At 47.7% G+C, this 8,536-nt stretch overlaps 1 pseudogene; it reads left to right on the top strand.

Moving 5' to 3' along the window:
* Positions 1-5,282: 5,282 nt before the first annotated feature.
* Positions 5,283-5,399, top strand: LOC124546154 (annotated as a pseudogene).
* The last annotated feature ends 3,137 nt before the right edge of the window (positions 5,400-8,536 follow it).

Below are 8,536 nucleotides of genomic sequence, written 5' to 3'. Positions count from 1 at the left end.
AGAGGTGGAGTTGAAAGAGACAAATGCAATAAACATACAAGGTAAGCCACAAAAATAAGCACACAAGCAAGGAAAACTTCTGCAACGCCCACTTGCAAACACTGAATGGCAAATATACCACAAGAGATACTGTTAAAGCAAGTAAACACACCTCTGCACAGAAAAGCCAATGCAGAATTAAGGCACCAGCAAAACACAGTGGCCCACGAAATAAAAAACAGATAGTCAGTGGTGGCTGTCGGCTCTGGGTTTGTTGGAAGACTTGTCGTCAATGTTATATCCTGCCTACTGGTCGCTTTTGGGGTACCTAGGAAACCTATTTCTCGGATCGCTAGACAACAATTGAACAAAACAGTATTATTTTTTCCTTTATTGTATTTCGACATCCTCCAGGGGCGGGGGGTGGGGGGGGGTGGGGGGGGGGGGAAAGCTAGCAGCAGCGTAATACACCGCTCTGCACCTTACAGATAAAGTTTAAAAAAATGTAATGACGAGGCATAACAATAAAAAGTGGTGATAAAATGGTGACTGTTTAAAACTGGTACATGGCGAAAAAGTTATGTAGAAAAGATAAAAAACAAAGAAGTCAGTGATGCTCATTAAAGGCACAATTAAAAAAAACCAGCGACAGTCTGTTTTCCGTTCGCAGCTATGTAAAAAGGGGACGTGCTACACTGAACACTCACACAAAACACTGCACTACAGAGTACGAAGGCATATGGGAATGGGGGGGGGGGAGGACCCAGACAAATGAGGGGTTAAAGTTGGGGAGCCGATGGAGGGAGAGCGCACAGAAAAAGCGGAACCAGAGCGGACGTGAGAAAAGTAGTGGGGAAGACAGTGGAATGTGAAATCCTGTGGGACTTAACTAAGTTCATCAGTCCCTAAGCTTACACACTACTTAACCTAAATTATCCTAAGGACAAACACACACACCCATGCCCGAGGGAAGACTCGAACCTCCGCCAGGACCAGCCACACAGTCCTTGACTGCAGCGCCCTAGACCGCTCGGCTACTCCAGCGCGGCCGGGAAGAGAGTGGAGGGGAAAGAAAAAGGACTCAGGGGGAGAGAATGGAGTCAAGGAGTGGGTACGTGGAGAAAAAACAGGATGGGAGGAGGGGGAGAGGGAGCCAGGGCAAAGGGCAGAGGGAGGGATGGGGAGGTGAGCATCATAGTTGACAAGATGGATAAATGGAGTGTGAGAGGGCATATAGGAGGGAGACATCATGGAAGCCACATCGAGAAAGGGTGTAGAGGTGGAGGGTAGGGGGACACAAAGATGAAGGTGTGACAGTGGGCAGGGGTGGGAGAGGAGAGGAGAAACCAAGGGATGAGGGGACCAAGTTGATGGGAAAGGAGCAGATGGGGGAGAGGAATCAGATCATAGAGGATCCACATGGGGGATGGGACGTGTATATGGAAGGCAAGGCGGAGTGCATGGTGGTCGAGGATCTGGAGGGACTTCTTGCATTTGGGGGGGGGGATATCCAGCTGGGACTGGCATAACAGAGGATGGGATGGATTAAGGATTTGTAGGTGTGGAGGATGGTCGAGGGGTGCAACCCCATGTCTGGCCAGAGAGGAGTTTAAGGAGGAGGCGGTTGTGGGTTTTGGATTGGATAGAGTGGAGATGAGGGATCAAGGTGAGGTGACAGTCAATGGTGAGTCCAAGGTAGGTGAGGGTGGGGGAGAGGCAGACAGGATAAGAGCAGATGGTAAGGGAAAAATCAAGGAGCCGGAAGGAGTGAGTGGTATGACATATGATGATTGCCTGGGTCTTCGAAGTACTGATTTTGAGGAGCCACTTTTGACACCATGTGGCAAAAACGTCGATGTGATTCTGGAGATGGCGTTGGGACAATTGAAGCGAAGGAGCAAGGGCGAGGAAGGAAGTGTCACCGGCATATTGCAGGAGGTGGACTGTAACGGGGGTTGGGGCATATCTGTCATGTACAGGAGGTAGAGCAGAGGGGAGAGGACAGAGCCCTAGGGCACACCAATGGATGGGTATAAGGCGCAGGAATAGGCTTTATGACTGGTAACATAGGAGGGGCGGCGGGAGAGGAAGGATGCAATCAGATGGACATAGATGATAGGAAAGGCATAGGTCTGGAGTTTAAACAGGAGACCGGGATGCAATATACGGTCGTAGGCCATTTTGAGGTCTAGGAAGACAAAAATGGCGGATCGACAGCAGTTAAGCTGGAGGGAGAGGAGTGAAGCATAGGAGTTGGTCATCGGCAGAGAAGGAAGCTCAAAAGACTCATTGGGTGTTGGGGAGGAGGTGGTGTCAGTTGAGATGGTGATGGCTGCGTTGGATAAGGATGGAATCCAAGAGCTTGCTGAACTCCAAAGTGAGACACATAGGCGACAGGAAGGGGCATCAGTTGGAGGCTTGTTGGGTTTGGAGAACATCAGAATGGAGAAGGATTTCCACAGGTCGCGGTAGAAGCCCGTGGCAAGGATTACGTTGTTGAGGGTGGCAAGGACTGCAAGGAAGGAGGGAGGGCCGTGTTGATGTGGCTGTAGGTAACGCAATCGTAGCTGGGAGTGGTGTATCGTATAATGCATAATGTGAGGCTGATGTAATGTGTAGTGATGGGAGTGCTAATCCTGATGATGGTGTGTAGCCCGAGTACAGGAAGCTTGGAGCAAGGAAAGGAGTGGAAGTATCTGTACATTCCATGACATCAGGTAATAATCAAATTGGGGATCATCTGCAATGGAAAAGACATCCGATAGGTGGGAGGCAAAGACGTTGGCTTTACTGAGTTGTCAGGAAACGGATGGTTGGTTGGTTTTGGGGAAGGAGACCAGACAGCGTGGTCATCGGTCTCATCGGATTAGGGAAGGATTGGGAAGGAAGTCGGCCGTGCCCTTTCAGAGGAACCATCCCGGCATTTGCCTGGAGTGATTTAGGGAAATCACGGAAAACCTAAATCAGGATGCCCGGACGCGGGATTGAACCGTCGTCCTCCCGAATGCGAGTCCAGTGTCTAACCACTGCGCCACCCCGCTCGGTAAACGGATTGTCATCAAGGGTACTGTGCAGTAGGGTGGTGCCCAGTGAGGTGGTGGAAGGCAGATTAATACCTAGAAGAGTTTATCAGGAGCATGGGATTGAGTTGTGTGCATGTCTGTCGCCAGGCATGGCGTTTCTTCAGAGTAAGCATGTTGCGGATGTGGCGTTGTAACTGCCGGTGGTGGGTGACTGTGTCCCAGTCACGAGTGCAGAGGAAGGATCGGTAGAGGAGACGGGATTCATGAAGGAGAACAATGGCCTGTGGGGGCAGGGCCGGGCAGTGAGGATGGACAGCTTTGTTAGGGATACGGGTGGCGACGGCATCAGACAAAGTATGATGGAGGAAGACAGTCATTGGGAGATTGCAGGGTAGGGTCGTGGCGTTCGACATGGGTGTGTGTGGAGTCCTGGTAGGCATCCCAGTTGGTGCGGGAGTAGTCGTGGACAGGCTTAGGAAGAATGACAGAGAGGAACAGGGCGGGGATGGCGACCATCAGAGATAGCAAATCGTATTAGTGAATTTTATTACTAAAAGGAAAAGACTGCAATGCTTAACTTCGAGAATTTACAATCATGTGTCGCAAGCAAAGGGCGAAGGCAAATAAGGGTCTCTTCGGTATATACAATTCCAATACAAGTGAAGGAATACAGTTCCTAAGTCGATGCTATACAAGTGCTTAAAGTTTTAAAAATGTCTACGTTTTCGTGATGCTGCTGTGGAAGTTGGCGAACTGGGCTAGTCTTCAACTGGGCTGCGGCCAGGTGACACATCGCTAACGTCCTCTTCATGCAGAGAACGCTACCGTCGGCTTGTCGTCCTAGAGAGGCGTCGGGCCGCGTGCAATTGGCTGACCTCTTCTTCACAGCCCTCTCTGCTCTAACGTTCCCTACTGGCGTTCTGGCACTTGACTTTTCGACGGGAAAGACCTCATCCGGTATTCACCTGTTTCCGAAACTTAAAGAACATCTTCGAGGACATCACTTTGACTGTGATCCGGTGGTGCAAGCAGAGGTCAGCATGTGGCTCCATCAAAAACTTGAAACATTCTACACTGACAGTAGAAACACTGTTTGGAGAAATGTGCTCGTCGCCAGGTTGACAACGTTGAGACATAAATGTGCAGAAATGAAGGCTGAAGATGTATAATTCTGATAACGTTTAAGATTTTTAATGTACAAAATTCGTAGGTATTATTTTACAGCATACCCTAGTGTTACATCCTTTCAGAAGTCTAAAGGTGTTTCGCCTGCCTCATATATGTTATACATCATGTCGAATGGTGACGTCATGAGTAGCTGTCCAAAGTCTCTCAATAACTCTGAGGGAAAGTCGACTCCAGTGGCCCTGTTTCGAGTTGGGTCTTTCTGTCCTATCATAGATTCTTCTCACAGTGTAACGTCACATTTTCATTTACTTCCTATTGTGTTTATATAACATTGCCTTAGGTTTCATTTCTCTTCTGTAGCCCTTTCATAGCACAGAAATATGTAGCACAATCGCGCTTTCAGTTTCTTGACCTGTCAGGAACGCTGCTCGGTATTCGTCTACTGCAAGGAGTCTTAAGAGATCAGGGTTCCTTACCTCAATCGTTGAAAACTTAACTCTTAAATGATCTCTTTCTTGTCGGCCTGTCTTTCTGTCTCACCGTTAAAAGTCCGTTGTCTCAGGAACGAGTAGATGTAACAAGTTGAAATTTACATCACCTAATAAGAACTACAAGGTTTTGGCTGTACAAAAGATTTAAGCTTCTAAGTCAATGCAGTCAAGATATTCGACCATTTATTTCACATATTTTGATGCTCGCAAACTCACTCATCAAATTCTATAGCGTACTTCCCGTTGTGAAATTTAGCAGGAAAGAAAGTTTCACAGTACAAGTAACGAAAAAATTGCGAAAATTGTCAGTCTGTGAAGATATCACGCTAAAAAAAACATTTGTTTGGCGTTGTTATCTGATTCTGATTCTGATGTTGATACAAGAAATCTACTCCCAGGATGATGTTGTAGCCCTCACTTACCCGTAGTACCACCTCCATGCATGCGATGAATCGGACTATGCGGACTATGTGGCTATGCGAAAGTCACCTACAACGTGGTTGGTCTTCGTCCCATTGTATTCTTAGTAGCCACTGACACTTGCGCCGCTATGTCCAACAAAATCTTAAACTTTTTAGTTCCTATGGATCCTACCACCGAACATTCAACCTCTGCATACACATTCGTAGCATTGAAATTAAACGGGAGCTCCCTTAGGTGGGGCAACGGCCTTGCCGCAGTGGATACACCGGTTCCCGTGAGATCACCGAAGTTAAGCGCTGTCGGGCGTGGCCGGCACTTGGATGGGTGACCATCCAGCCGCCATGTGCTGTTGCCATTTTTCGGGGTGCACTCAGCCTCGTGATGCCAATTGAGGAGCTACTCGACCGAATAGTAGCGACTTCGGTCAAAGAAAACAATCATAACGACCGGGAGAGCGGTGTGCTGACCACACGCCCCTCCTATCCGCATCCTCAGCTGAGGATGATCCGGCGGTCGGATGGTCCCGATGGGCCTTTGTGGCCTGACGACGGAGTGCTGTCCCTTAGGTGGCTCTTGGGCCCCCTCTGTCGCTTAACGATTGTCCACCTCTCCTATCTCCACTTTTCCATCCTCCACGCTGCTGATTTCCACGCCTTCCTCTATTCCATGGTGACTGGGTACATTGCCTCTGCACGTGTCCCATAGACCACACATACAACATTTCACACCCACAGTAAACACTGTTTACCTCTCGCGTGCCCCTGTTGCCACGTCTATTTCCTCACATTAAATTGCTAACTGAATGGCCGAATACAAATCTTTCAGAGTACCTTCACGCACTTTCCGTGACATATGCACCGGTAACCCTCTCAAAAATACTGTAAGTGGGCTGTTTGCTATGTAAGTAGGCTGTTTAGGTTTTTATGTTGGTAACGCCACGTAGCGCTCTGTATGAAAATCACTGACTGTGCTGTGCGCAGGCTGTGACTGGTTTGCATTGCTGGAATATTCACTATTGTAGTGTTGGGCAGTTGGAGGTGAGCCACCAGCAGTGGTGGATGTGGGAAGAGACATGGCAGAGTTTTGGGAGCGGACGATCTGGACGTGTGTCCGTCAGAAAAACAAAATTTTTAATACTGGATGTCATATTATGACTTTTGAACACTATAAAGGTAAATACATTGCTTGTTCTCTATCAAAATCTTTCATTTGCAAACTATGCCTATCAGTAGTTAGTGCCTTCAGTAGTTAGAATCCTGTATTTAGCTGGCAGTATTGGCGCTCGCTGTATTGCAGTAGTTCGAGTAACGAAGATTTTTGTGAGGTAAGTGATTCATGAAAGGTGTAGGTTATTGTTAGTCAGGGCCATTCTTTTGTAGGGATTATTGAAAGTCAGATTGCGTTGCGCTAAAAATATTGGGTTTCAGTTTAGTGATGATCAGGATAAGTAATGAGAGAAATGTCTGAGTACGTTCAGTTTTGCTCAGCTGTTTGAAAATCAAAAAACGTAGGGGGTTTACCAGCACAGTAAATTCATAATTTTCTAAGGGGAGGTTTCAATACATCAATTGTCCTTTGCTCGGCCTCCTGCAACAGAACACTATTCGCTTCATCGCTCTGACCCAACTCGTAAGTATACTCATTAATTTCCCTTATCGTGTCCGCAAATTTCTCCACCGTCTCCCCCAGTCTCTTTGTCATTGTACTTAACCTCTCCCTAAAGTATCGAGCGCTATTCTGTTTCTGGTACCTTTGTAAAAGCCCTTCCTTTAACTGCTTAAACTGTCCTCCCTTCCTTAAGGCCTCAGAACACCTTAAATATGTTTTGACTTCACCCGTTAATCTAATCTTGGCTATATGTAACAACTGCTCACCAGACCAACCATTCATCACAGCTGAAATTTCCAAGTCCTCCACAAACGAACGCACATCCTCAGATGCCTTGCCAGAAAACTGAATAATCAGAATCGCGGCCGTTAGATCAATCTCCTGCACCCTAGGCAACACTGATTGATCAGATGCAGTTTCCCACTCACTTCTAGATGTTAATTCATTTCTCAACTACGTATTGTCTGCAGTCAATTGTGCTATCTTTTCCATCAAAATCCGCACCGCTTCTGGTTCCGACACACCTTGCGTCTTTGACTCTGCCATTGTATTGCTTTCGTTCTCAGTTAGTCGTTTTGTTTCGTGATTAAGTACAAGAATAATCAGACGTCCTACACCTCCGTATCGTCATACCCAGTATCATCATAAACTAATACAAAAGTAATTAAATTCCACAAAAAAATCAATCTTACTGACCCAAATGCACTAACACTTACTCTGACAACAAGAAATACTATGCCCACGCAAAACGTCTACAATGTGGCTTTTGACACTTCATACTTCAAACACAAACAGAAAAGAAAGAAGAGGTCCAACACTCAAAAGAATGATTTTGACAGCACTCACCACACCTTCTGACTGTACTGCAAGCAGTGGGCTCGAACGTCATACTGGACAGATGAAGTCCGCTATTCTAACACCAAATTTTGTGGGTGGGTGCCAGGAGGGCCGTATTAAAACTTAGCAAGAACTTTCCAAATCATTTATTTCCTTCCACTACAGTGCTTCGTTCACCTAGGTCTGTGTCACAGGGCCCTGCAATGCTGAGGAAGCACTCCAATGGTCTGTGCAACGCAACTGTGTGTCGTGCCGGCCTTGGCCGGCCTGCTGAGTTCCCATGATGTCAGGATGGATGTGCCAGCAGCCGGCTCAGCTGCCACCATTCCCGTTGACTCTGTGCTGCTCAACTGGGAGCCATAGGCTGGCCCTGCTGCTGCTTCTTCTTCACTGGTGTAGCTGAGAAAATGGCGGCAATGACCGCCTCTGACACGGCGTCTGAATCTGCGACCATCGGCTCAGAAGTCTCCGACGTGCGTCGGGAGCTAAGACGACTGCCTGGCTAGCTGTGGACTCCGCGTCAGTCTCAGAGAGTTGGGCCAATGACCCTCCGTGGACTGGTACGCTGGTGAACCATCTGTTGCTGTGTGTAGCCCGTGGTGTGACACACCATGCCATCCAGGAGAGCTGCCTTACTTGAATGAATCTCGTTAGAAAACGACACCTGTTTATACTCGGCTGTGTACCTCTGTTTTGCCAAGAGCGTCGCTTCACGTCACTTATGAATAACACTTGGGTTGGCCAGTGGCCCTCTTCTGCCTGTGGCTTGCGCCATGGTAACTGCTGCGTGCACCCTCTCCGTCAGTTCTATGCCCCTGTGGCCTCTACTTGCCTTCACAACTGCTGGTATGCGTAGCTTACTGCAATCCGACCTGCACCTGGTTGTAACTCATGCTTTGAATATCGCACAAAAGTAACTTTCCCTATCCTAAATGGTGGTGCCACTACTGAAGCAACACCATACCATGGTTTATAAGGCTTGTGCACTACTGAACATGGATATCGTTGGCGATACTTGTGTGTATCTGTAGAACCAAGATAGCGTTC

The sequence above is a fragment of the Schistocerca americana genome, chromosome 8 (assembly GCF_021461395.2).
Source record: "Schistocerca americana isolate TAMUIC-IGC-003095 chromosome 8, iqSchAmer2.1, whole genome shotgun sequence".
Taxonomy (NCBI): Eukaryota; Metazoa; Arthropoda; class Insecta; order Orthoptera; family Acrididae; genus Schistocerca; species Schistocerca americana.
This window is presented reverse-complemented; position numbering and strand designations above follow the sequence as displayed.